We start from the raw sequence: 26,870 nt of genomic DNA, 5'->3' as shown, positions 1-26,870 counted from the left end.
GGACTCACTCTCCTCCTGTATTTCTCGTCTTCTTTCTCATCCCCCTCTTTTACCATCTGTCCTCATCATTCTCATCTCATCTTCAGCTGCTTCTACATTCGTTATGCTTGCCTCAGGTCTTAATTCAGATAAGTGCCTTTCAATGACGCGTCTTCTTCTCACAGTGATCTGTCGGTTGCCAGCTCCGTCACCGGACTCCTTAGCGATAATCCCTCCTAATGTTCCTGTGCTGAATGCTGGATTCGGCAACGTCTGGCAGCCCGCTGCTGCTTTCAAACGTCATATCGTTGGATTCCTGACCTCCTCGCCTCCAATCTCATAAATCAATCAGTCGCTCCAATAAACTTTTCAAAGGGAATTCCTGGCAACTTCCTCCTAGGTCATCCTCCTATCTCACATGCTTTGGATCGTTGGAACGGTATTGATCGATCAACCTGGCAACTCCTTATCACCACCGTCCATAGATTTGGTATAGTTGTTCTCTCTTTCTGAAAGAGGTCGTGGGTGGGTTGAGCTGATGTACAGTGCTAGGCAGTTTTGCACACTGTTGCGTGTTGTTGTTGTTGTTGATATTGTTTTTGTTGTTTACAGTGTTGGGAGGGATGTGTGTTCACTGAGGGCTCTAGGTCTTGTCCTGCAGCTTGGCATAGTGGTCTAAATAGAGCACATCATCATCATCATCTGCTGTCACGATGGGCCTCAGTTCTACTCTCTCTGCTGACTGACAAAAGGGGAAACTCTGACACACACACACACACACACACACACACAAACACACATAGATGCGTGAATACACACACACACCTAGCATATACACACTCACGTTCACATGCACACGCAGACGCACACAGGGCTGTGATGGTCATGGATTTTTGGATGATGGTAATTGGCTAGCCAAATACAATATATACGRATCTACACCGGATTAATTTACACAAGATATACTAGGAATGATATGTACAGCAGTAGATATATTAGAGTGAGCTATGTCAAYAATCCAGTATATAAATATGCGGTGTGTATAAACAATGTAACTAAAATGCAATGTAGAGCAGTAAAAATATTAGAATGAGCTAAACTCAGCAAAAAAAGAAACGTCTCTTTTTCAGGACCATGTCTTTCAAAGATAATTCGCAAAAATCAAAATAACTTGACAGACCTTCATTGTAAAGGGTTTAAACACTGTTTCCCATGCTTGTTCAATGAACCATAAACAATTAATGAACATGCACCTGCGGAACAGTCGTTAAGACGGTAGGCAATTAAGGTCACAGTTATGAAAACTCAGGACACTAAAGAGGCCTTTCTAATGACTATGAAAACACCAAAAGAAAGATGCCCAGGGTCCCTGCTCATCTGTGTGAACGTGCCTTAGGCATGCTGCAAGGAAGAATGAGGACTGCAGATGTGGCCAGTGCAATAAATTGCAATGCCTGTACTGTGAGACGCCTAAGACAGCGCTACAGGGAGACAGGACGGACAGCTGATTYTCCTTGCAGTGGCAGACCACAGGTAACAACACCTGCACAGGATTGCTACATCCGAACATCACACCTGCGGGACAGGTACAGGATGGCAACAACAACTGCCCGAGTTACACCAGGAACGCACAATCCCTCCATCAGTGCTCAGACTGTCCGCAATAGGCTGAGAGAGGCTGAGCTGAGGGCTTGTAGGCCTGTTGTAAGGCAGGTCCTCACCAGACATCACCGGCAACAACGTCGCCTATGGGCACAAACCCACCGTCGCTGGACCAGACAGGACTGGCAAAAAGTGGTCGCGGTTTTGTCTCATCAGGGGTGATGGTCGGATTCACGTTACATCGAGGCCTGTACCCTGGAGCGGGATCGATTTGGAGGTAGAGGGTCCATTATGGTCTGGGGCGGTGTGTCACAGCATCATCGGACTGCGCTTGTTGTCAATACAGGCGATCTCAACGCTGTGCGTTACAGGGAAGACATCCTCCTCCCTCATGAGGTACCCTTCCTGCAGGCTCATCCTGACATGACCCTCCAGCATGACAATGCCACCAGCCATACTGCTCGTTCTTTGCGTGATTTCCTGCAAGACAGGAATGTCACTGTTCTGCCTTGGCCAGTGAAGAGCTCAGATCTCAATCCCATTGAGCACGTCTGGGACCTGTTGGATCGGAGGGTGAGGGCTAGGGCCATTCCCCCCAGAAATGTTCGGGAACTTGCAGGTGCCTTGGTGGAAGAGTGGGGTAACATCTCACAGCAAGAACTGGCAAATCTGGCGCAGTCCATGAGGAGGAGATGCACTGTAGTACTTAATGCAGCTGGTGGCCACACCAGATACTGACTGTTACTTTTGATTTTGACCCACCCCTTTGTTCAGGGACACATTATTACATTTCTGTTAGTCACATGTCTGTGGAACTTGTTCAGTTTGTGTCTCAGTTGTTGAATCTTGTTATGTTCATACAAATATTTACACATGTTAAGTTTGATGAAAATAAACACAGTTTTTGCTGAGTTTGTGTCGAGAATACAGTCAATAAATAGGAAACTATAATACTCCTAAATAGTTACATAGATAACCAAATAGTAGGTTGTCTCGTCGTTTTTGATAATCAGGCCTACTACTATTGTGTCATCAGTAAATTTGATGATTGTGTTAAAGACGTGCATGGCCACGGAGTCATGTGAAATGTTGCACTGAGCAAATTTCAGGTCTGCTGAGTGCAAATATGAACTTTGTGAAAATTCTGTGCAACTTCCAGCGACCGTTTACTATGAAACCCTGAGGCTGTACCTACTTTAAGTTACCGTTTTAACAGTGGCCATGTAGGCTACTGTTGCTATATGATCATAATGCAGGCCTACCAGAGTGACCTACCATCAAATATAATGGAGAAAATGCATCCCATAACCTTTAACATGGAAATAGTTATATCATTTAGCCTACAGTAGCAACCAATGTGTGGTGTTCAATGTAGGCCTACATTCCACGAGACTTAAAAAAAACATGCAGGTCTTGACATTAACCTGTTTATCCACTTGTCCTTCAGACAAGGAGGTAACTGAAAATGTTGTTTGATGAAAGAAACCCCTTTACAAAATAAAATGCATTATTATTCCCATACAATTACTACAGAGAATCAGACAAATTAAGCTTCCCTCTGCCTATTGGCTACTTAGCTTATTCAAGCCTGTCTCAAAATACAACACTAACCTTTAAGACCCCCCAAAAAATCTCTTTACCTGATTCGATTCTCAAAGATGCCTAGAAATGTATATATTTTATCAATGCCCTATTGCTGACTACAAATTATCTATAACTGGGTAATAACTCACTAACTAGAAAAGGATAGTAACAAAATGTGCACACGTGGCTACGTGCAGCTCTCGCTTTGATCTCAAAACAAGCGCATCTACTCACGACCGCTCATACTGTAAACACAGTCCAGTAAGTAAATGGCAAAGATTCGTATATGCAAATAGGCCTACTGCAGCTCTGATTGTTTATGCAGCACCAGTCTATTTAGAGTATGGGTTGAGTCGTGGATGTCAATGCAATAGAATCCTACTCCGATGCTTTCTGCCTACAACAAAATCTATTGCATAGTTCGGTTTGTTTCAGTACGTTGCATTGAAAGTGGCTAATATTGCTTGGATTGGATCACAGTTGCCACAGTAAAGGGAAACGTTTGATAGTGTTAACAGCAAAAACTCTAGAATAGTGGTCACCAAACTTTTCTGAGTCAAGATCACTGAGTCAAAACGCAAGCCGAGATCTACTGCTCAGATTTTCTTTTTAATTACTTAAAAAACAGAAGCCTATGCAACATTAATACAGTACTGTAGCAATGAGGTTTGTGCAGTAAGCTATAGGCCCAACATATTATCACCGCATATTGACTTTGCTTGAATTGTCCTGCCAATGCATAGTTGTTCAGGCCATTTCTAAAAATTATATTTCAAAATTTGACCAGTCGATCGCGATCGTCCGGTTGGTGATCGTCCAGTTGGTGATCACTGTTCTAGAATGTTGAGTGAGGTTCAATCTCGTTCTTCTCTCTGTGGGCAGATATTTCTGCGCTGCAGTTCCGGGGGAGCTGTGCGGCAGTCTCGGGGCTACTTCGCGCAGCTTAGAGGGAATATTGGTCATGGGTGAACAGGGAGTACAGGAGGGGGCTGAGCACGCACCCTTGTGGGGCCCCCCATGTTGAGGATCAGCGTGGCGGAGGTGTTATTGCCTACCTTACCTTCGGCTGATCAGGAAGTCCAGGACCCAGTTGCACAGGGAGGGGTTCAGACCCATGGCCCTGAGCTTAGTGATGAGCTTGGAGGGCACTATGGTGTTGAAGGCTGAGCTGTAGTGGATGAACAATCTTCTTACATACAGTGTAGGTATTCCAGACTGGTATAGTGAGAGATTGAATATGTCCGTAAACACTCCGGCCAGTTGATCTGCGCATGCTTTGAATACACGGCTTGGGATGCCGTCTGAGCCGGCAGCCTTGCGAAGGTTAACACGCTAAACATCTTATTCACTACGGCCACGGAGATCGGAGCACACAATCTTCGTGAGCGGTGGGGGACCTACGTCGGCAGCTCGATGTTGTTTTTCTCGAAGCGGGCGAAGAAGGTATAAGCTTGTCTGGAAGTAGAGGTGTCGGTGTCCGCGATGTGGCTGGCTCCCTTTGTAATACATGATTGTCGCTAGTCCTTGCCACATAAGTCTTGTGTCTGAGCCATTGAATTGCGGCTCCACTTTGTCTCCATACTGACGTTTTGCAACTTTGATTGCCTTACGGAGTCATAGTCGCATTTAACCATGGCAAGGTGACTGGGACGTGGACGTCCACGTCCCAGTCACCTTGCCATGGTTAAATGCGAAGGTTCGTGCTTTCAGTTTCGCGTGAACGCTACCATCTTTCTGGTTTGGATAAGTTCTAATCATCACAGTAGGAACAACGTCCTCTATGCACTTTCTGATGAATCCAGTCACCCAGTCAATGTATACGTCAATATTACTCCCAGAGGCAACCCAGAACATATCCCAGTCCGTGTGATCAAAACAATCTTGAAGCATAGATTCCGATTGGTCAGACCAACATTGAACAGTCCTTCCCACGGCTGCTTCCTGCTTAGGCTTCTGCCTATAGTCAGGGAGGAGCAGGAGGGAGGCGTAGTCAGATTTCCTGAAGGGTGGGCGAGGGAGGGCCTTATAGCCATACTGGAAGGGAGAGTAGCAATGGTCAAGAACGCTCTAGCCGCAAGTAGCAAGGGTGGGCGAGGGAGGGCCTTATAGCCATACTGGAACATACTGGAAGGGAGAGTAGCAATGGTCAAGAACGCTCTAGCCGCAAGTAGCAAATGTGTCGTTAGAAATTGGGGATCATTTTCCTCAGATTTCCTTTATTAAAGTCCACAGCTACAATAAATGCCGCCTCAATATACTGTATGTGGTTTCCAGTTTGAACAAAGTCCAGTATAGTTCCATGAGACCGGTGCAGTGTCGGCTTGTGGGGGAATGTACACGGCAGTGACTATAACCAAATAATATTCTCTCGGGGGGTAATGCTGTTAGCATTTGATGGTGATCAATAGACAAGACCAGCTCAAGGACTGGACTACACACATTTTAAATAAGAACTTGGGTCAGATAGGGGAGAGGCGTTGTGCCGTGAGGTGTTGTTTTATTTGTTTTTTAAAGCAAATGTTGCTGTAATTTGAGAGTTCCTTGTAATCATGTCTCTATATAATAGTGTGTGTTGCCTTGAATTCGTTCTGGATTTGGGGACTGTGAAAGAGAAGCATGGTGGTATGACTTGTGGGGTAAGTAAGTCTGTCAGAGATATAAATTGATTATACAGACAATTTGGAATCTCACAAAAACAAGAATTGATGCAGTCAATCTCTCCTCGACTTCGAGCAGAGAGAGACTGACATGCAAGCAGTTAACATTAGTACATTGAAGGACAAGATGTGCAGCTCTCTTCTGGCGCAGATGCAGCTTTTCTAGGTCCTTCTTTGCAGGACTTGACTATATCACCGGGCAATAGTCAGGGTTAGATCAAACTAGAGCCTGCAGCACTTGACTATATCACCGGGCAATAGTCAGGGTTAGATCAAACTAGAGCCTGCAGCACTTGACTATATCACCGGGCAATAGTCAGGGTTAGATCAAACTAGAGCCTGCAGGACTTATTTGGTCGACTGTAGTGTTAAAAATGCTGAGCATCTCTTTATGACAAACAGACCTTTCCCAATTTTTACAACAATTGAATCAATATGCCTTGACCATGACAATTTAAATTCTAAGGTGACACCAAGACGTTTAGTCTTCTCAACTTACTCAAAAGCCACATTTTCATTATCAGATCCAGGTCTAGAATTTAGGGAATGATTTGTACCAAATACAATGCCTTTAGTTTTAGATATGTTCAGGACAGTGGCGATTTTAGCAGGTAAATCTTGGTGGGCAAAAAAAAAAAAATCAGATGCATGGCAGCAAAGCCACTAAACAACACTAAACAACACATTAATTGRACTTTAACAGTGACAAACAGTGCCAACAAACTGTTAGGGCCTCCATAAAGCTCTACCAACAGCAGAGCTTTTTTTCAGCACCATGGAGTGAATCCTTACCACTGCTACACCTGGCTATCAGCGGAGCCTTGTCTGTCAGCGAAAAAGTTAATTCAGCCTCCTTTACTGCTTTTAAAAAAACATAGCTGATACGGCTGACTTAATAAACAAATGTGGTTTCTACTGACAATTGAGATGTACAAACTATGGCATAAGGGAACGATGAGCAGATAAGAGGTAATCTGTAATTTCATTGAAGACATTAATGAGCGAGCTAAGACGGACATAGTCTATATACCTAAATGTACAGCGACAGAATTCAGAACATGGGCCGTTCTTACAGTATTCTCCCTGTACACCAAGTCAGAACTGTAGAACAAATAAAGGAAACAGATAAACAGACAATAAAAGCTCTTACAATATTCAGTGATGACAGTTCTCTAAAACAGGCTATAGGCTACATGTCAGAACAGTAGGCTAAGTTATGAGGGGGAAAGGGATCAAATTATTAGGGTGAGGCACATGAGCTATTAACAGCTTACTACACAACATACACTTAGTATTACTTTCTTAGCTACAGTATACATGTCTCCTCCCTGGCATATTGCATAATTTATGCAGCAGCATACAAGACTCACCTTGTTGTGCTGTGCTCACTGGAACAGGAAGGTGGCGCGACGGACCTTCTTTGTGGGCAAATTTTGTCATCAAACTTTGTCATCAAATTCTGGCATTCGCTGGATTATGGTGCTTTCAAGACAACTGGGAACTCGGACAAAAACAAGGTTGAATCATGACGTGATCTTCAGGTCGGAGCTCTATGAAGAGGCCCGAGTACCCGACTTGGAATTCTGAGTTGGATGTCCATTCAAAGCTTATTTTCCCAGTCGTAGCTCATTTTCTTCCGAGTTCCCAGTTGTTTTGAACTCACTGAAGTCTGAGATTTTCCAGTTCCGAGTTTCCAGTTGTTTTGAACGCGGCAGAAGTCATGCTGGATTGACAGCATGGACAATGTATTCAACCTTTTCTGGCCCATGGTGCTTATCCTTTTAAGACCCTTAAACCAAGACTTGGATCACACACCATCTCCACTGAATAGCAAGCTAGTGATTGCTTTGCAAAGCTTGCAGTTAGCCACTGACTCCTTCCAAACCACTCATTGTTGAATTTGCGATTTCCAACTTGTTGTGTAATGTTTATCTCCAATGGCCGATGAGAACAGATACGCTTTATCTATAATTTCTCTTCAAATGACAAGTATTGAAAAGGATTTGCCAGTAGATTCTTGACTTGAGTCATGAAGATGACTGCTTGTCTAGCTTGCTAGCTAAGATTTTGAAAGTATGATGTTGACATGATCAGTCCAATCAAAGCTACTGTAGATATAAGGTGATTTGATGTCATTTTATCTGTGGCCAATGACCTTGAGCCTTTTAGAATGGGCACTTCTAATGTAAATGTATGGCAGCATCCAAGGGGTTTGAATTTAGATTTTGCGGTGACGTAGTGTCCCCATGTGTGACAGAACACTGAGCCAATCACAGCACAACTAGAGAACATTACCAACCCCTACACTCTGTATTTTCTGCTGGCTGCACCGTCACCACAGAAAGCACGGAGCTAGGTTAAACACCTGCATTTTGGAACTGCCTTACTCAAGAAAGCAATTGATGTATTGACTCAACATTTGTTTTTACATTGTTAAAATCTGTTAACCACCTAACTGAGAATCTCAATTTAACTTTGTGTAATACCCTAGATGCAGTCGCACCCCTAAAAACAAAAAACATTTGTCACAAGAAATATGCTCCCTGGTATACAGAAAATACCAGAACCCTGAAACAAGCTTCCAGAAAATTGGAAAGGAAATGGCACTCCACCAAACTGGAAGTCTTCCAACTAGCTTAAAAAGAAAGTACCATGCAATATCGAAGAGCCCTCACTGCTGCTCGATCGTCCTATTTTTCAAACCTAATTGAAGAGAATAAGAACAATCCAACATTTATCTTTGGTACTGTCGCAAAGCTAACTAAAAAGCAACATTCAACAAGAGAGGATAACTTTCACTTCAGCAGTGATACATGAATGAACTTCTTCGATGAAAAGATCATGATCATTAGAAAGCAAATTACGGACTCCACTTTGAATCTGCGTATTTCTCCAAAGCTCAGTTGTCCTGAGTCTGCATAGAACTACCAGGACCTACTGTAGGATCAATGGAGACACTCAAGTTTTTTAATCCTGGAACTCTTGACACAATGATGAAAATAATCATGGCCTCTAAACCATCAAGCTGCATACTGGAGCCTATTCAAACTAAACTACTGAAAGAGCTACTTCCTGTGCTTGACACTCCTATGTTGAACATAATAAATGGCTCCCTATKCACCGGATGTGTCCCAACTCACTAAAAGTGGCAGTAATTCAAGCCTCTCTTGAAAAAGCCAAACCTTGACCCAGAAAATTAAAAAAACTATAGGCCTATATCGAATCTCCCACCTCTCAGAAAAAAAAGCTGTTCCTGAAGTTAAATAATTTATACAACATGCTTCAGTCTGGTTTTAGACCCCATCATAGCACTGAGACTGCACTCGTGAAGGTGGTAAATTACCTTTTAATGGCGTCAGACCAAGGCTCTGCATCTTTCCTCGTGCTCCTAGACCATAGTGTTGCTTTTGACATCATCGATCATCACATTATTTTGGGGAGATGAGAAACCCTACTTGGTCTAGATGGACAAGTTATTGCCTGGTTTAGATCTTATCTGTTGGAAAGATATCAGTTTGTCTCTGTGGATGGTTCGTCCTCTGACAAATCAATTGTACGTTTCGGGGGTTCCTCAAGGTTCCGTTTTAGTACCACTATTGTTTTCACTATATATTCTACTTCTTGGTGATGTCATTCTGAAACACAATGTCAACTTTCACTGCTATGCGGACGACACACAACTGTACATTTCGATGGAACATGGTGAAGCACCAAAATTGCCTACCCTGGAAGCCTATGTTTCAGACATAAGGAAGTGGATGGCAGCACATGTTTTACTTTTAAATTTGGACAAAACGGAAATTGTATTTCTAGGTCCCAAGAAACAATGAGATTTGCTGTTGGATCTGACAATTAATCTTGATGGTTGTACAGGCGTCTCAAATAAAACTGTGAAGGACCTCGGCGTTACTCTGGACCCTGATCTCTGTTTTGACGAACATATCAAGAATATTTCAAGGACAGCTTTTTTCCATCTTGGTAACATTGCAAAAATCTGAAACGTTTTGTCCAGAAATTATGCAGAAAAGCTAATCCATGCTTTTGTCACTTCAAGATTAGACTATTGCAATGCTCTACTCTCCTGCTACCTGGATAAAGCACTAAATAAACTTCAGTTAGTGATAAACACGGCTGCTAGAATCCTGACTATAATCAAAAAATTTGATCATATTACTCCAGTGCTAGCCTCTCTACATTGGCTTCCTGTTAAGGCTGATTTCAAGGTTTTACTGCAAATCTGCAAAGCATTACATGGGTTTGCTCCTACCTACAGTATGTCTCCAATTTGATCCTGCCGTACATACCTACACATACGCTATGGTCACAAGACGCAGGCCTCCTTATTGTCCCTAGAATTTCTAAACAAACAGCTGGAGGCAGGGCTTTCTCCAATAGAGCTCCATTTTTATGGAATGATCTGCCTATCCATGTGAGAGACGCAGACTCGGTCTTGACATTTAAGTCTTTACTGAAGACTCATCTCTTCAGTAGGTCCTATGATTGAGTGTAGTCTGGTCCAGGAGTGCGACGAACTGCCCTTGCTGTCTCTGCCTGGCCGGCTCCCCTCTCTCCACTGGGATTCTCTGCCTCTGACCCTATTACGGGGGCTGAGTCACTGACTTACTAGTGCTCTTCTATGAGCCACAGACATGATCTTCCTGTCCGGTTTTGCACCCCCCCCAGGCTCGTGCTGTTGAGGAAATCTTTGTGGGCTATACTCAGCCTTGTCTCAGCATAGTAAGTTGGTGGTCTGTTGATATCCCTCTAGTGGTGTGGGGGCTGTGCTTTGGCAAAGTGGGTGGGCTTATATCCTGCCTGGTTGGCCATGTCCGGGGGTATCGTCGGACAGGGCCATAGTGTTCCCCGACCCACCCCTGTCTCAGTCTCCAGTATCTATGCTGCAATAGTCTATGTGCCAGGGGGATATGGTCAGTCTATTATATCTGCCTTATCTGTTGTCCTGTGTCAATTTAAGCATGCTCCCTCTAATTCTATCTCTCTTTCCCTCTCTCCCTTTCCTCCCGGAGGACCTGAGCCCTAGGATCATGCCTCAGGACTACCTGGCCTAATGACTCCTGGCTGTCCCCAGTCCACCTGGTCGTGCTGCTGCTCCAGTTTGAACTGTTTTGCCTGCGGCTAGGGAACCCTGACCTGTTCACCGGATGTGCTACCTTGTCCCGGACCTGTTGTTTTCAACTCTCTCTCTCTACCGCACCTGCTGTCTCGACCTCTGAATGCTCGGCTATGAAAAGCCAACTGACATTTACTCCTGAGGTACTGACCTGTTGCACCTTCTACAACCACTGTGATTATTATTTGACCCTGCTGGTCATCTATGAACGTTTGCACATCTTGAAGAACAATCTGGCCTTAAATGGCCATGTACTCTTATAATCTCCACCCGGCACAGCCAGAAGAAGACTGGTCACCCCTCAGAGCCTGGCCTCTCTCTAAGTTTCTTCCTAGGTTCCTGCCTTTCTAGGGAGCATYCGAAATAGTAATGCATTCCGGATGACAATGCTAACGCTAGCGGGAGTATGCAAGCTAGCTAACTAGCAAGTTCAACACAAATGGTACATATTTACAACAGACACTATTTAGCTCCAAACAACAAGACATCAGGATTTTGGCACTTACATTTTGCAGCATGCACAATAAACATGAGAAAGAAAAACAATTTATTCTAAGGAGGTAGAATAAGCAGGAGKGAAAACAGGTTGGTCATCAGAATGGAAACTACAGACTGCCTGAGGCCCTGCCTGGTTGGGTATTACGCTAAGTCCCGAGAAAAAAGGCTGCTGATTGGCTAATACAATTATGATGATTGGCGTGACCTTATTGCAATAGGAAAACCAAAATTAAAGTTGGGGTCTAAGAAAGGAGATGAGCTGGCCGTTTTTACAGACAGATTTTCACCGGTCTAATGTCCATTGCTCGTGTTTCTTGGCCTAAGCAAGTCTCTTCTTCCTATTGGTGTCCTTTAGTAGTGGTTTCTTTGCATCAATTCAACCATGAAAGGCCTGATTCACGCATTCTCCTCTCAACAGTTGATGTTGAGATGGGTCTGTTACCTGAATTCTGTGAAGCATTTATTTGGGTTGCAATCTGAGGTGCAACTTATCCTCTGAATGAACTTATCCTCTGCAGCAGAGGTAACTCTGGGTCTTCCATTCTTGTGGCTGTCCTCGTAAGAGCTAGTTTCATCATAGCGTTTCATGGTTTTTGCGAGTGCACTTGAAGAAACTTTCAAAGTTCTTGAAATGTTCCTTATTGACTTATGTTTAAAGTAATGATGGACTGTCATTTCCTTTTCTTATTTGAGCTGTTCTTGCCATAATATGGACTTGGTCTATTACCAAATAGAGCTATCTTCTGTATACCCCTCCTACCTTYTCACAACACAACCGATTGGATCAAATGGATTAAGAAGGAAAGAAATTCCACAAATTAACAAGGTACACCTGTTGATTGAAAAGCAAAAAAAAGCACAAAAAAATGTTTTGAAAGCAACTTTTTTCAGACTCAAAGGAASTCAAAGCGGATACCAACAAGATGGCATCTCAGGTAAGCAGCACTGGGCTGTATCGACGTATCCTAAAAATGACATTTGCTGCTTTAGATTGAATGGTCATATCTCAGTTATTGTTTTCATATCTATAAAAAATAAGCTGTTTTCTTTACATTCAGAGAGCTGACCAAGGGGTTGAACATGTAGATATTGCCAGATGTTCACTGTCCGAGGGACAGGCCGTGGAAGCTTTATTGCTGGCAAAGTGTCCATAACCAGAGGTAATTAAACTGTTCTGTGTTCTTTTTCTTCTGTCTTGTAGTACATGGAACCTGTCTCACATGCAATAATTAAAAAACCCTGAAGATGTCAGCTGCTAATTTTCAGATTTACACCACATAAACACAGCCATTTTCACTGGACTATCTGTTGCTGCCAAGTCATGATTTCCCTGGGGGTTAACCTTGCAATAACCAAGTGGTGAGACACATAGCCCTCTATATTTAAATGTTTCAGGTACACTCCGATAGGTGTCTCCGTCACATACAGTATCTTCTATTGACATTATCTTCTATTGTTTGTCCTCATGTGTCTGTTTTTCAGCATGAAGTACTCTGTAGCCACTTAGTGTGGACAGCAGGTGAGACCACACACACACAATAACAGTCTCTCTTCATTTCATCCCTCTCACCCTTCTCCCTAAATCATCTAGGTTATATCAGCAGTTTTGGTGAACCCCTCCCGCATCTGAACTGGCTGACACAGAGGGCACAGCATGATCATAGGTGAGATGTCACTTGGTCGGGTCAACAGGAAGTATTATTAAATAGATGCTTTACATTGAAATACAAACAGAGATGTAGTAGTCCCAGAGTTAATGATCCAAGGTCAGTTTTGCATTTCACCTCCTGATTTAAGATGACTGACTGTGTTAGAATAAAAAAAACAAGGCTTTATCATGCTCTCTCTCTATCAATCTGTCACTCGTCTYCAGGTATGTTTTGATGTGAGAGAGGAAGCCAGTCCCGTCATCGCCACCTCAACCGCTCTTAAGATAACCTTCAGGCCAACTGGGGGCCCAAGGCTGGTTAGGAGACACCGCAATAGTGATGAACTGAGAGAATATTAGGGTAGCACTGTAATTCATGAATGATATGCTGTCTGCCGCTGTTCTTACCTCTTTCCCTTTCTGTCTTCTACACCTCTCTTCACACCTCATCTTTCTTCCTCGTTTTATAATGCACACCATATGTGCATTGAAGTACAGATTGAACTTGTATTTATAATATTACAATTATTATAATTATAATGTATTTATAACACCTGGATAATGAACTTCTTTCAATAAAGCGTTTCACATTCTCCACTGGTTGAAATTAAGTATCTCATTGAAATACTATCCTGTGTCCTCAGATTAATGCAGATGAAGGGAATTAGATATGCATAGTTTTTTTTCTGTATATATTAATTACAAATCAATCATGTTTCGAGTCTATTGCATAGTTACAATGCGTAATCATTGATGTCCCAGGAGCAGGATTGGTAAACACTGTTGAATTGTATAATTGTAATACATGCATGCAGACACAGCATTATTCAAATAATGGAGTTAGATATGACTGAAAAAGAATGTCTCAGAGATTCATATATGAACCACACCTTTATTTGTCAAGGAAGAGTACATGGTCAGTGAATATATGTACAGGCTACAATGTGGGAATCTCATGCGTGGTAATAACTACAGTACGTGTGTATATAGGACTTGCATCCTTGGCACAATAAAGTTATTATATTCTACTCTATCCATAGGCTTCATTAATTCCATTCAAACTTGAAGTTGATACAACAGCTATGATAGCTGAGGTTCATAGATTGATATAAATATTAGTTCAGAACGTAATGTTTTAGGGTCCATACACAGATCGGCTACATACTGTAGCTAGCTACACATCCATAGGCATACAGCTATTTTTATCCCCCACTACACAATAAGCAAGTAAATAGTTAGCTACCTACATTGAACAACTTCAGCTGCATGGCAAGGCAAGCGTACTCAATTGTACATTCAATTTGCAGTAAATGCTTTAACTAGCTAGATTCTTTACATCCACTGTTTCCCAAGACGACAGCCTGGTTTGCTGGTTTTCTCAGGAGTCCCTAAAACATTAAACAACACGAATTAAAACAACACGAATTACAAATTAATTATCCTAACACCAGCTAGATGGCTAATGTTAGCTAGCCAGATAACTTTCTAAATAGCGATGTTCGTAAATTAACTTTATGACAAACAAATATGCACAAATGTTTGTCTCTACATTAACTAACATATTCCTCTCAATTGTACATTTTTTGCTTGACTCGTTGTGACATTATAACAACTTACATCTGGTTCTACCGTAATGTTTTGTCAGCCATCTTTGTTGAAGCCACAAGGCAAGGGTGGCTCGTGTCAAAATTCGTCATTGGAACCATTCGATATGATTGGTCATATAAAAACCTAAAAAAAGACCCAAATGCATAATGAGTGCTCTAACTCCCCGTTGTGGTGGTCTGGAGCAATGAAGCCGTGACGCTGAGTACCCCTAAGTTTCGCGGTGGAAGCTTGTAACTTTTAAAGGAGGAACCACTGTACATGATTCCATATGGGTTATTTCATAGTTTTCATGTCTGACGGGTCGCCACTGGTTCAGGAATAGTTTATTACTAGCCACCCATTCCAAAACTCACTGCAACTCTTTGTTTATGGTTGCAGTGATTTTACTAGCTGTGGTTGCTGATGTGTATACTGTTGAATCATCAGCGTACATAGACACCAGGCTTTGTTTAAAGCTAGTGGTAGATCATTAGTAAAAATAGAGAACAGTAAAGGGCCAAGACAGCTGCCTTGCGGAATAACACACATTACATGATTTACATTACAGAAGCTTCCATTAAAGAAAACCCTCTGTGTTCTATTAGACAGATAGCTCTCAACCCATGATATGACAGAGGACGTAAATCCATAGCACACACATTTTTCCATAACAGATGATGGTCAATAATATCAAAGGCTTCACTGAAATCTAACAATACAGCTCCCACAATCTTATTATTATCAATTTCTTTCAGCCAATCATCAGTAATTGGTTTCAGTGCACTACATGTTGAGTGCCCTTCCCTATAAGCATTGTGAAAGTCTGTTGTTAATTTGTTCACAGAGAAATAGCATTGTATCTGGTCAAACACATTTTTTCCCCAAAAGTTTGCTAAGAGCAGGCAGCAAGCTGATTGGTCAGCTGTTAGAACCAGTTAAGGGTGCTTTACCATTCTTGGGTAGGTCTGAGGACAAACACTTTTCTCCAGGCTCAGATTAATATGGCTGCAATCCCGGTAACGGGATCAATATGACAAAAACAAAAAAAAGTGCAGGGCGCCAAATTCAAAAAACAGAAATCTCATAATTAAAATTCCTCAGACATTCATGTGTCTTATATAATTTTAAAGGTAAATCTTGTTGTTTAATCCCACCAATGTGTCTGATTTCAAATAGGCTTTTCAGCGAAAGCACTACAAACGATTATGTTAGGTCACCACAAAACCACAATGAGCACAGCCATTTTTCCAGCGAAAGATAGCTTTCATAAAAACAGAAATAGAGATAAATTATTCACTAACCTTTGATTATCTTCATCAGATGACACTCATAGACTTATGTACACAATACATGCATGTTTTGTTTGATTAAGTTCATATTTATATAAAAAAATCAGAGTTTACTTTGACGTGTTAGATTCACTACGTTGACAATAGATACATTCAAGCTGGACTTTGCATAGCCACATCGTTTCAACAGAAATACTCATCATAAATATAGATGATAATACAAGTTATACACATGGAATTATAGATATACCTCTCCTTAATGCAACCACTGTGTCAGATTTCAACAAAAACTTTACGGAAAAATAAACCATGCAATAATCTGAGACGGAGCTCAAAACAATAGCCAAATTAGCCGCCATGTTGGACTCAACAGAAACCAGAAAATACATGATAAATGTTTCCTTACTTTTGATGAATTCATCAGAATGCAGTCCTAGGAATCCCAGGTCCACAATAAATGCTTGATTTGTTCGTTAATGTCCGTTATTTATGTCTAATTAGCTACTTTGGTTCGCGCCTTCGGTAAACAATTCCAAAGTCAGAAAGCGCCTCCACTATAACGTGACGAAATGTCCAAAAGTTCCGTAACAGTCAGTAGAAACATGTCAAACGATGTACTGAATCAATCTTTAGAATGTTGTTAACATACATCTTGAATAACGTTCCAACCGGAACATTAAATTGACTTCAGAAGAGCGGTGGAACGGAGGTCCTTCTCATGTGAAGGCGCATGGTGAATGCGTGATCAGCCCGTGGAAGTGATTACTCATTCCTGTCTCCTTCGGCCACCCTTCACATTAGATTCATCAGACAAAGTTCTATTGACTGTTGACATCTAGTGGAAGCCGTAGGAAGTGAAAACTCATCAATGACTCGCTGTGATTTCAATGAGAGCTTGGTTGAAAATTGGCACCCCCAGAAAAAATACAAACAGGAAGTGGAACTTCTCAGGTTTTTGCCTGCCATGTGAGTTCTGTTATACTCACAGACATAATTCAAACAGTTTTAGAAACTTCAMAGTGTTTTCTATCCAATATGAATAATAATATGCATATATTAGCAACTGGGAATGAGGAGCAGGCCGTTTAATATGGGCACCTCTGTGCACCTTTCATCCAAGCTACTCAATACTGCCCCATTCAGCCATAAGAAGTTAAAGATATGACAAACAGGAGATCTAGAATGAATAGAACGGGCGCTCCTATAGAATTTTTTTCCACACACATAACTATGTGTAGCTTACTTGGACACAGGGTCCCCACATTCCCCACTCTCCCACCCTGAATAGCCTGAAGCCACAGGGCTGTTCTCGCAGGCTGTATTTGCCTACATGGGAGCATTGAGAAACATAGGTCGGGATTTTATGTATTTCAACCTGGTCACATGTAGCCTACATTGAACAACACAGCAGCTTTTCTGCATGTTCTGTTATTTCTGTACAAAAAAAATCTACAACGAAGTTGGCTCTTTTACAATGGAGGGCAATATGAAAGAATGTTGGTTTTCCCCAATTTGTGGACGTGGTCAATGGGAATTCCTTATTATGAATATCGACTCAGAGTATTCAAGTTAATGACGGCATAACGGGTGTACTAGCGGCCATTGCGAGTGTACCCATAGGAGCAAAGCAGGAAGTAAAATATGTGCTAAAATATGTGCTGTGATTTGTTGATTCAACTCAACTCATATAACCAAAAATACATTCCATTGCATGAGCCACATCAGTTAATATCATTTGAATAATGAACATTCTACATTACCATGGGAATTATTGTATCACAATACCAGGCAGCCATTGCGAGTGCACCCATGAGTTTACCAGTCAAATTGCCAGGGTTAGAGGTTCCAAACCCATTATTTTCATTCTATTTCTATGTGTGCTGCTGCTGCATTGTGYGGGGTGTTTCCTAGGCAACTGAAGACTTGTTTTCTTGTTTCAGCAAGGAGCAACAAAGTGTCATCATGTTGTTAAGAGTCCATGTTACGGCAGAAACAGACTCAACCACAAGAATGCCTGGCTTTCCTGTCTTTAGTCAGCTGTTCGTTACAGAATTATTTCAATTTTTTAAATTAACGTTTATGGTGATTATTTTCTTCTCATGATGGTCTTCATCCATAACTGTCGGTTACACAGATACACAGTTTTGTGTCAGCCTTACACACACACACACACATTCCCATGCTGCTGGCACAAAGTTGGCACAAAGATGGCACACTGGAACCATAAATAGCATACTGAGCATCCTCTATAATATCCTTTCTCTTTTCTCTGTTTGGTTTTAAACAGGAGGAATGCCAACCCCAGCACTTCCAAGGGTGATTTTTCAACACTCTAATACAAACGTGACAATGCAGGGCAAGAAGGGTGGGAAGATGAGGGAGGGAGCAAGGGATACAGCCAGGGCTGCGAGCAGTGAATAGCTGACATTCCAGTACCTAGCCTAACCTCGGAAGAGTGACCTCGCTGCCTCCGAGGGCTACCTGAACCACGTCCCTTGGCCCCACCCATCAGCTGTCAGAGCTGGGCATGAAACTGAAAAGGCACAGAGATAGAGAATCCTCATTCACAAAGCAGGGAGGGAGAGGGAGGGAATAATCACTCTGGTGAGAAGGAGGGGTGGGGGGAGATTGAAACAACAAGCCTGAGTGCTCCAAAACATTGTTAATATTGTAAGCGGACAGACTACAGAATATGTTGGGATATGAGAGAATGCCGAAAGCCGAAATGCCATAGTGTACCTCTCGAAGCTGTCAGGGAAAAATCACTTACAAACAGCAATGGGATTGCGGATGAGAGGGGAGTAAGTTCAAAAACATTGTAAATATTGTGAGTTACAGTGAGTTGTTGTTATTCTGTCTCTCACTGTTCAAATAAACCTACCATTAAAATTATAGACTGATCATTTCTTTGTCAGTGGGAAAACATACAAAATCAGCAGGGCAGTATTTTCACGTCCGGATGAAAAGCATGTCCAGATTAAACGGCCTGCTCCAAAGCCATAAAAGCTAGAATATGCATATTATTAGTATATTTGGATAGACAACACTCTGAAGTTTCTAAAACTGTTTGGATGATGTCTGTGAGTATAACATAACTCATATGGCAGGCAAAAACCTGAGAAAAAATCCAACCAGGAAGTGGGAAATCTGAGGTTGGTCGATTTTCAACTCAGCTCCTATTGAAGATACAGTGGGATATTGGTAATGTTGCACTRTCTAAGGCTTCCACTAGATGTCAACAATCTTTAGAACCTTGTCTGATGCTTCTAATGTGAAGTGGGGCCAAAGGAGAGGGGAATGAGTAAGGTCTATCATGACCTGAACATGCCCTGACCATGCACGTTCACGTGAGAGCGAGCTCTGTTCCATCGCACTTCTGAAGACAATGGAATTCTCCGGTTGGAACATTATTGAAGATTTATGTTAAAAACATCCTAAAGATTGATTCAATACATTGCTTGACATGTTTCTACTGACTGTTACGGAACTTTTTGACATTTCGTCTGCTTTTAGTGAAAGCTCTTCGTGACTTTGGATTTGTTTACCAAACGCGCTAACAAAAGTAGCTATTTGGACATAAATGATGGACATTACCGAACAAAATGAACATTTCTTGTGGAAGTGGGAGTCCTTTCCGACGAAGATCAGCAAAGGTAAGTGAAGATTTATAATGCTATTTATGACTTTTGTTGACTGCATAATATGGCGGATATATTTGTGTCTTGARTGGGCTCTGAGCGCCGACTCAGATTATTGCATGGTTTGCTTTTTCCGTAAAGCTTTTTTGAAATCTGACACAGCGGTTGCATTAAGGAGAAGTGCATCTAAAATTCCATGCATAACAGTTCTTTTAGCAYTGTTTATTATGAGTATTCCTGTAAATTGATGTAGCTCTGTAAACTTAGATTTTTGGATATAAATATGAACTTTACTGAACAAAACATACATCTATTGTGTAACATGAAGTCCTTTGAGTGTCATCTGATGAAGATCATCGAAGGTTAGTGATTATTTTTTTATATATWTTTTTTTACCCCCTTTCTCCCCAATTTCGTGGTATCCAAATGTTGGTAATTACTATCTTGTCTCATCGCTACAACTCCCGTACGGGCTCGGGAGAGACAAAGGTCGAAAGCCATGCGTCCTCCGAAACACAACCCAACCAAGCCGCACTGCTTCTTAACACAGCGCGCCTCCAACCCGGAAGCCAGCCGCACCAATGTGTCGGAGGAAACACCGTGCACCTGGCTACCTTGGTTAGCGCGCACTGCGCCCGGCCCGCCACAGGAGTCGCTGGTGCGCGATGAGACAAGGATATCCCTACCGGCCAAACCCTCCCTAACCCGGGCGACGCTAGGCCAATTGTGCGTCGCCCCACGGACCTCCCGGTCGCGGCCGGCTGCAACAGAGCCTGGGCGCGAACCCAGAGTCTCTGGTGGCACAGCTAGCGCTGCGATGTAGTGGCCTAGACCACTGCGCCACCCGGGAGGCCGTTAGTGATTAATTTTATCTATATTTCTGCTTTTTGTGAATCCTCTCTTTGGCTGGAAAAATGGCTGTGTTATTCTGTGAATAGGCAATCACCTAACATAATCGTTTGGTTCGTCGTAAAGCCTTTTTGAAATCGGACACTGAGGCTGGATTTACAACAAGTGTATCTTTAAAATGGTGTAGAATACATGTATGTTTGAGGAATTTTAATTATGGGATTTCTGTTGTTTTGAATTTGGCGCCCTGCAGTTTCACTGGCTGTTGAAGAGGTGGGACGCTACCGTCTCACGTATCCTAGAGAGGTTAACTATAGACTACATGAACAAGGCACTTCTGCAACTGTTACAGTAAGTAAAACTGCCATATATCGTAAAGGAGAGTCAGACTCTGTTTTTTTTTTATCTGCCACACACTAGGGTATACAGTATACACACAAACACGTATGCATACGCAATAACACACCCACACACATTAACAAGCGCAAACACACACAACCACACATAAAGACATGCACACACCCACACCATGCTAAATTGCTTCCCCTTTGACCAACTGCACCTCATACATGCGCTCACAAACAGCAATGCTTCAACTCCTCCAACTTCCCCAGCGCAAACTCTCTGGACTGTAACTCAGCCTCAATGTTACCTCTTAAGTCTCTCACACATTGCTGAACCATAGAAACACTCAACTTTGGCTGACAGTAGTATACTGCTCACTATCTCTTAAACAATAATAATAGCTCTAACTCACAAACACTGTCTTCGCAGCACTTTCTGGGCCAAATATAACTATGTTATATTCTTTATGGAAAACTTGAATGGCAGTTAGAATTCTGTGAGCAAACACATGAGTCTACAGATGTGGAATCTTAATTTGATCCGGTCCTTTCCGCAGCATTTTTCCTGCACCACAGGAAATGCAAATGAGCATCCTATTGGATTAACAACAAATACTCATCCATGCAATAGACCATGAACATTCACCACGCCACTACAAGGACCATTGCAGAAAAAAGTTGGAGAGTGAGTAACTAACTGTACATGAAGGTCAATCATTGACCTTTCAAACTGCGCACCGATAACTCTCTCTACCGCTCTTCATCTCAATCCCTTTTTTCACTTTCACTGCCTCCTATTTTGATTGATGATCAGTCTAATTTGCTGTCTGTATACTTTTATTTTTCAATCAATAACTGTCTATCTATTTAAATGTGCAAAGTGATATGATACTAATGTGATACTAAAGTGATAGTATGCAAACACAAAGTCACACACATGCAGAGACACACATATGTTGTACGTTTAAACCTTATGTAGCTGCGCATGACAGGGTAATTAAACACACACCAAACTGTTATACACCCCAAACCGTGGGAAGGAAAACCTGTCACACACAGTTCAATAGAAGTATCAAGACATGAATGCCAGCATTCATTCAGAGACATTCAGAGAAATCACACACATCACACACACACACACACGCATGCCCTATATGCTCTAATACAAACATGAGCTCAGTCCCACGCTCCAGCACATATGTAGGCACACACGACAAATTCTGAGACCTCGAAAACCAGTCATAGAATCCTTGCTCACCTTGCGAGCTGCACACCAACTCCTCCAAGTTCCAATGCGTGTGGTGTGTAAGTCTCTCTTCCCTGGTCCGTTCCACTCTCTCCCTCTCGTTCCCTCTTCTCATCCTATACTCATCGCGTGGCTCTTGTTAGGCTCCACTGCTGGGAGAGAGGGAAGAAGGGAGTGAGAGAAGGAGGGAGGGACGTAGGAAAAGAGGGACGAGTGAGTCCTGCCCAGACTGATGTGTGAAGCTCACGAAAACACGCTGGAGAGAGAAAGAATTTGGAGTGCTTCACTCAAAATCTCTCTATTTCTCTCCCCACTGCCCTCTTCTCCTCTTCTCTCCATTTATTCTTCTTAATCTGTACTTTCCCCTCTTGGTTCCCTCTCTCCACAGATCCTTGAAAGTCTCCCTTGAACCACTTTTATTTATTATCTTAATAAACTCCTGCCACCTATCCCCTTCTTCCTCTATTCCCCCTCTCTCTTTCTTTCTTTCCTCTCCTCACTCTCTCTCTCACTTTGGTGTGCAGCTGGCTCGATGAGGGACACACACCTGCCTACCTGCCCTGGTCTTATTAAAGTGGGGGATGATTTTCACTGTCTTCCTCTCACTCCTCCTCTTCTCCAGAAATGGTGATATAATGGGTGCACGGGTATAGTTTCCATAACTGTCTGAACACCGAATCATTAAAATACATAGTACTACAGTACTATTTTTGGGGAAATGCATATGGAAATTTGCGGATGCCGTGGCCACTGCATGTGTCATTGCGTAATACGGTCTCTCCTGCAGCTACAGCACCCGCATACGTGTACACACACATGCATGCACACATGCATGCACACAACCAGGCAAGCGCACTCACTCATACACACACATGGGCACGCACACACACGCCTCTCTTTAAAGTTTAATGGCCTTGACACTCTCTTTCCAGTGTGAAGAATGCCGCTGTCTGATTGGCTGGTAACTGTGTCCATTAAACCTCAAGCACGCTGGGACTCTCCTTATGGGTCATGACCTCGGAGGTAAAGAGAGGAAATGAAGAGGGGAAGAGGGAAGGCAAAGAAAGAGTATAGTGTAAGGACCTCTGTGTAACTTCATGGTTAGTAGCCTATTCCATTGTAAGAAAGATAATCATTCTTCTTATTATTCTTCTTCCTCTATATTCTCCCTCTTCTATATTCCCCCTCTTCTATATTCTCCCTCTTCTATATTCTCCCTCTTCTATATTCTCCCTCTTCTATATTCTTCTATATTCTTTTTCTTCTATATTCTTCTACTGTATATTATTCTGTGTCTTCTTCTATATTCTTACCCTTCTTCTTTACTCTTCTTCTATATTCCTACTTTTCTTCTTCTTCTATATTCTTACTCTTCTTCTTCTATATTCGTCCTCTTCTTCTATATTAATTTTCTTCTTCTATATTCTCCATCTTCTTTTATATTCTTCCACCTCTACTATATTCTTCTTCTTCAACTATATTCTTCTTCTATATTTTTCTTCTATATTTTTTTCTATATTCTTCTTCTATATATTTTTTTATATTCTATATTATTCTTATTACTCTATATTCTTCTTCATCTTCTTCTACTTTTATATTTTTCCTATTCTACTATATTCCTCTTCTATATTCTTCTTCTTTATTCTTCTTGTTCTTTATTATTCTTCTTGTTCTTTATTCTTACATTTAAGTCATTTAGCAGACGCTCTTATCCAGAGCAACTTACAAATTGGAAAGTTCATACATATTCATCCTGGTCCCCCCGTGGGGAATGAACCCACAACCCTGGCGTTGCAAGCGCCATGCTCTACCAACTGAGCCATACGGTACCACTTCTTCTTGTTCTTCTTCTTCTATATTGTGTATTCTATATTGTTCTTCTTCTATATTATTCAATATTCTTCTTCTTCTTAGGGCACTGAAAGGGGACTTAAAGAGAGAACATTCAAGAACATTCCAAAAGTAAAGAAAAAAAACACTTGACCTTCAGCACAAACCCTTCACCTAACATCACATTCATACTGTGGATGAAAGCAAGACCTGATTACTGCTCACAGAATTACATTATTATCACTTCATCCACATGATCATTTCATGAGGATCCACAGATTTATCCTCAGTTATCCGGATGTGCATTATTAGCTCCAGTAATAGGGATTGACATGCTCTTCTTTTTGCCCAAACCTCTCCTCCTCCGCTCTTCTCATCCCCTCCTCTGTCACCCTCCTCCATTTCCCCACAGGATTAATAATGATAAGATCAGAGTGGGGAGACGACAGCAGAAATGGAAAGCAGTCTATGTTGGCCTGGCATGTGATTCAGCGGTCAAATTATGAGAAAAATCCTGTTTACGGACAAGGGTCACTTGACTCCTCTCTCACACCCACTCCCACCCCAGTTCTGTAGAATCTCAACTGCACGGCCCAGTCATGGACTCTGATCTGTTAAGGCTGCAACACTGATCCCCAAAAACAGCCCTACAGCAATCACAGCAGGGATTTGATGTCAAATAAAACAAAATTGTAATTGGTACACATATTTTGCAGATGTTATCGCAGTTGTAGTTCCTAGTTCCAACAGTGTACCTAACAGTGGTGACGCTTCATTAAGGGCAGGTGAGGCAGAGCCCCACCTGTTTAGCTAAAAATACAAATACAATTAAAATAATAATAATTGTGTGCTTGTTTTGCATGTTATTTTGGCATTAATCCGTGTCACATATCAATTTGCAAACAATGTAAATTAAAGAAATAATTTAGTTAAAAAGACCACTTACAAACATGGTCTCTTTAAGCTTTCTTGTGTAAGGCAGCTCCAAAATGCAGATGTTTCAGCTTAGCTCAGTGCTTTCAGTCGTGGTGGGGCAGCCAGCAGAAAACAAGGAGCGTAAGGGGTTGGTAATGTTCTCTAGTTGCGCCGTGATTGGCTCAGTGTTCTGTCACTCATGGGGACACTACGTCACCATAAAATCTACAGGCAGAGCTTGAAAATTCAAGCCCCCGATCCCAGGCTGTGTCACAGCCAGCTGTGACCGGGAGACCCATGAGATGGCGAACAATTGGCCCAGTGCCGTCCGGGTTATGGGAGGGTTTGGCCAGCCGGGATGTCCTTGTCTCATTGTGCTCTAGTGACTCCTTGTGGCGGGCTGGGCACCTGCAAGCTGACTTCGGTTGTCAGTTCGACAGTGTTTCTTCCGACACATTGGTGCGGCTGGCTTCCGGGTTAAGCGAGCAGCGTGTCAAGAAGCAGTGTGACTTGGGTCTGACCTTCGCCGAGTCCGTAGGGGAGTTGCAGCGATAAGACAAGATCGTAACTTCCAATTGGATACCACAAAAAAGGGGGTAACACCATGGGCCAGAAAGGTTTGAATACATTGGCCATGCTGTCAATACAGCATGACTTCTGCGGTGTTCAAAACAACTGGAAACTCGGAACTGGAAAATCTCAGACTTCAGTGAGTTCAAAACAACTGGGAACTCGGATAAAACTAGCTCTGACTAGGAAAATACGGAAAATAATTTTGAACGGTCATCCAACTCGGAATTCCATGTCAGGATTTCGAGCGTCTTTCTAGAGCCCATAACAAGGAGCGCCGCGCCACCTTCCTGATCAAGTAACACAGCACAAGGTGTATCCAAAAATGTATTGTGTGCTGCAGCATAAAWGATGCAATATGCCAGGGCGATATGTATACTGTAGCTAAGAAAGTAATTTCTAATTATATGTTGTGTAGTAAGCTGTTAGTAACCCATGTGCCTCAACCTAATAATTTGTTCCCTCATAACTTAGCCAACTGTTCTGACTTGATGGTGCACATATAGCCTATAACCTGTTTTAGAGAAATGTAATATTGTAAGAGCTTTCATTGTCTGCTTACATGCCCCCTTTATTTATCCTATGGTTCTGACTTGCTGACTTGCTGGAGAATATTGTAAGAACGGCCCATGTTCTGCATTCTGACGCTGTACATTTCAAAAGTGTTGAACAAATAGTTATATTGACTATGTCCATCCTAGCTCGTTCATTAATGTCTTAATCGAAATTGCCTCTTATCTGCTCGTCGTTCCCTTGTGCCGTAGTTTGTACATCTCAATTGTCAATAGATATCAGCTATGTTTTTTAAAAAGGCAGTAAATTAAGCTGAATGAATTGTTTCGCTGCCAGACAAGGCTTCTCTGATAGCCAGGTGTAGCGGTGGTAAGGATTCACTCCATTGTGCTGGAAATAAAGCTCTGTTGTTGGGACAGCTTTATTTAGGCCCTAACAGTTTGTGGGCACCATTTGTCACCATTATAGTGCAATGTATGTGTTGTTTGTGTTGTGTAGTGGCTTTGCTGGCATGCATCTAAACAAATTGGTTGAGTTTGCCCCACCAAGATTTACATGCTAAAATTGCCACTGGAAACCGGGATGAATCTAATGTTGTTGTGAAAATGACAATTCACCAATATGTGCTGGAATGTGAAGCAGAGCCTGAGACAGATGGAGTGGGGCAGACATTTATATAAACTCACTGTAATGTTATTGCCTGTTAAATTTCCTTTAGGCTAAATATATCCATGGGAAAAGTTTACTGCTACTTGGAGCTGTCTCCTTATGCAACAATGAGTTTACTTAAGAATGTTTACATACGAAACAAAGATGCTTTCAAAATCCTGTTGGCCACTTTATAAACAACTATGATGTAATGTTTCTATAGCAATCTGATAGTGGACGTAGTGTTGCGTCACCATAGTGATGGGATATTATTGTGATGAAATCTGGCCAAACAGTGYTCAAAGTGCACTCTACATTATGGTTACCATGGCGATTACTCTT

The 26,870-nt window shown here is 42.1% G+C and overlaps 1 protein-coding gene across 1 annotated transcript in view; it reads right to left on the bottom strand.

The window, feature by feature from the left end:
* The window catches only part of LOC139027612 (zinc finger protein 469-like), a 188,598-nt gene extending 165,914 nt beyond the window's left edge, over positions 1–22,684 (bottom strand). Inside the window, exon 1 of the mRNA XM_070443249.1 lies at positions 22,065–22,684. The gene's annotated coding sequence lies outside the window, so the exon portion shown is untranslated. The remainder of the gene's footprint in view (positions 1–22,064) is intronic.
* Between the last annotated feature and the right edge of the window lie 4,186 nt (positions 22,685–26,870).

The sequence above is a fragment of the Salvelinus sp. IW2-2015 genome, linkage group LG4q.1:29 (assembly GCF_002910315.2).
Source record: "Salvelinus sp. IW2-2015 linkage group LG4q.1:29, ASM291031v2, whole genome shotgun sequence".
NCBI classification, from domain to species: Eukaryota; Metazoa; Chordata; class Actinopteri; order Salmoniformes; family Salmonidae; genus Salvelinus; species Salvelinus sp. IW2-2015.
This window is presented reverse-complemented; position numbering and strand designations above follow the sequence as displayed.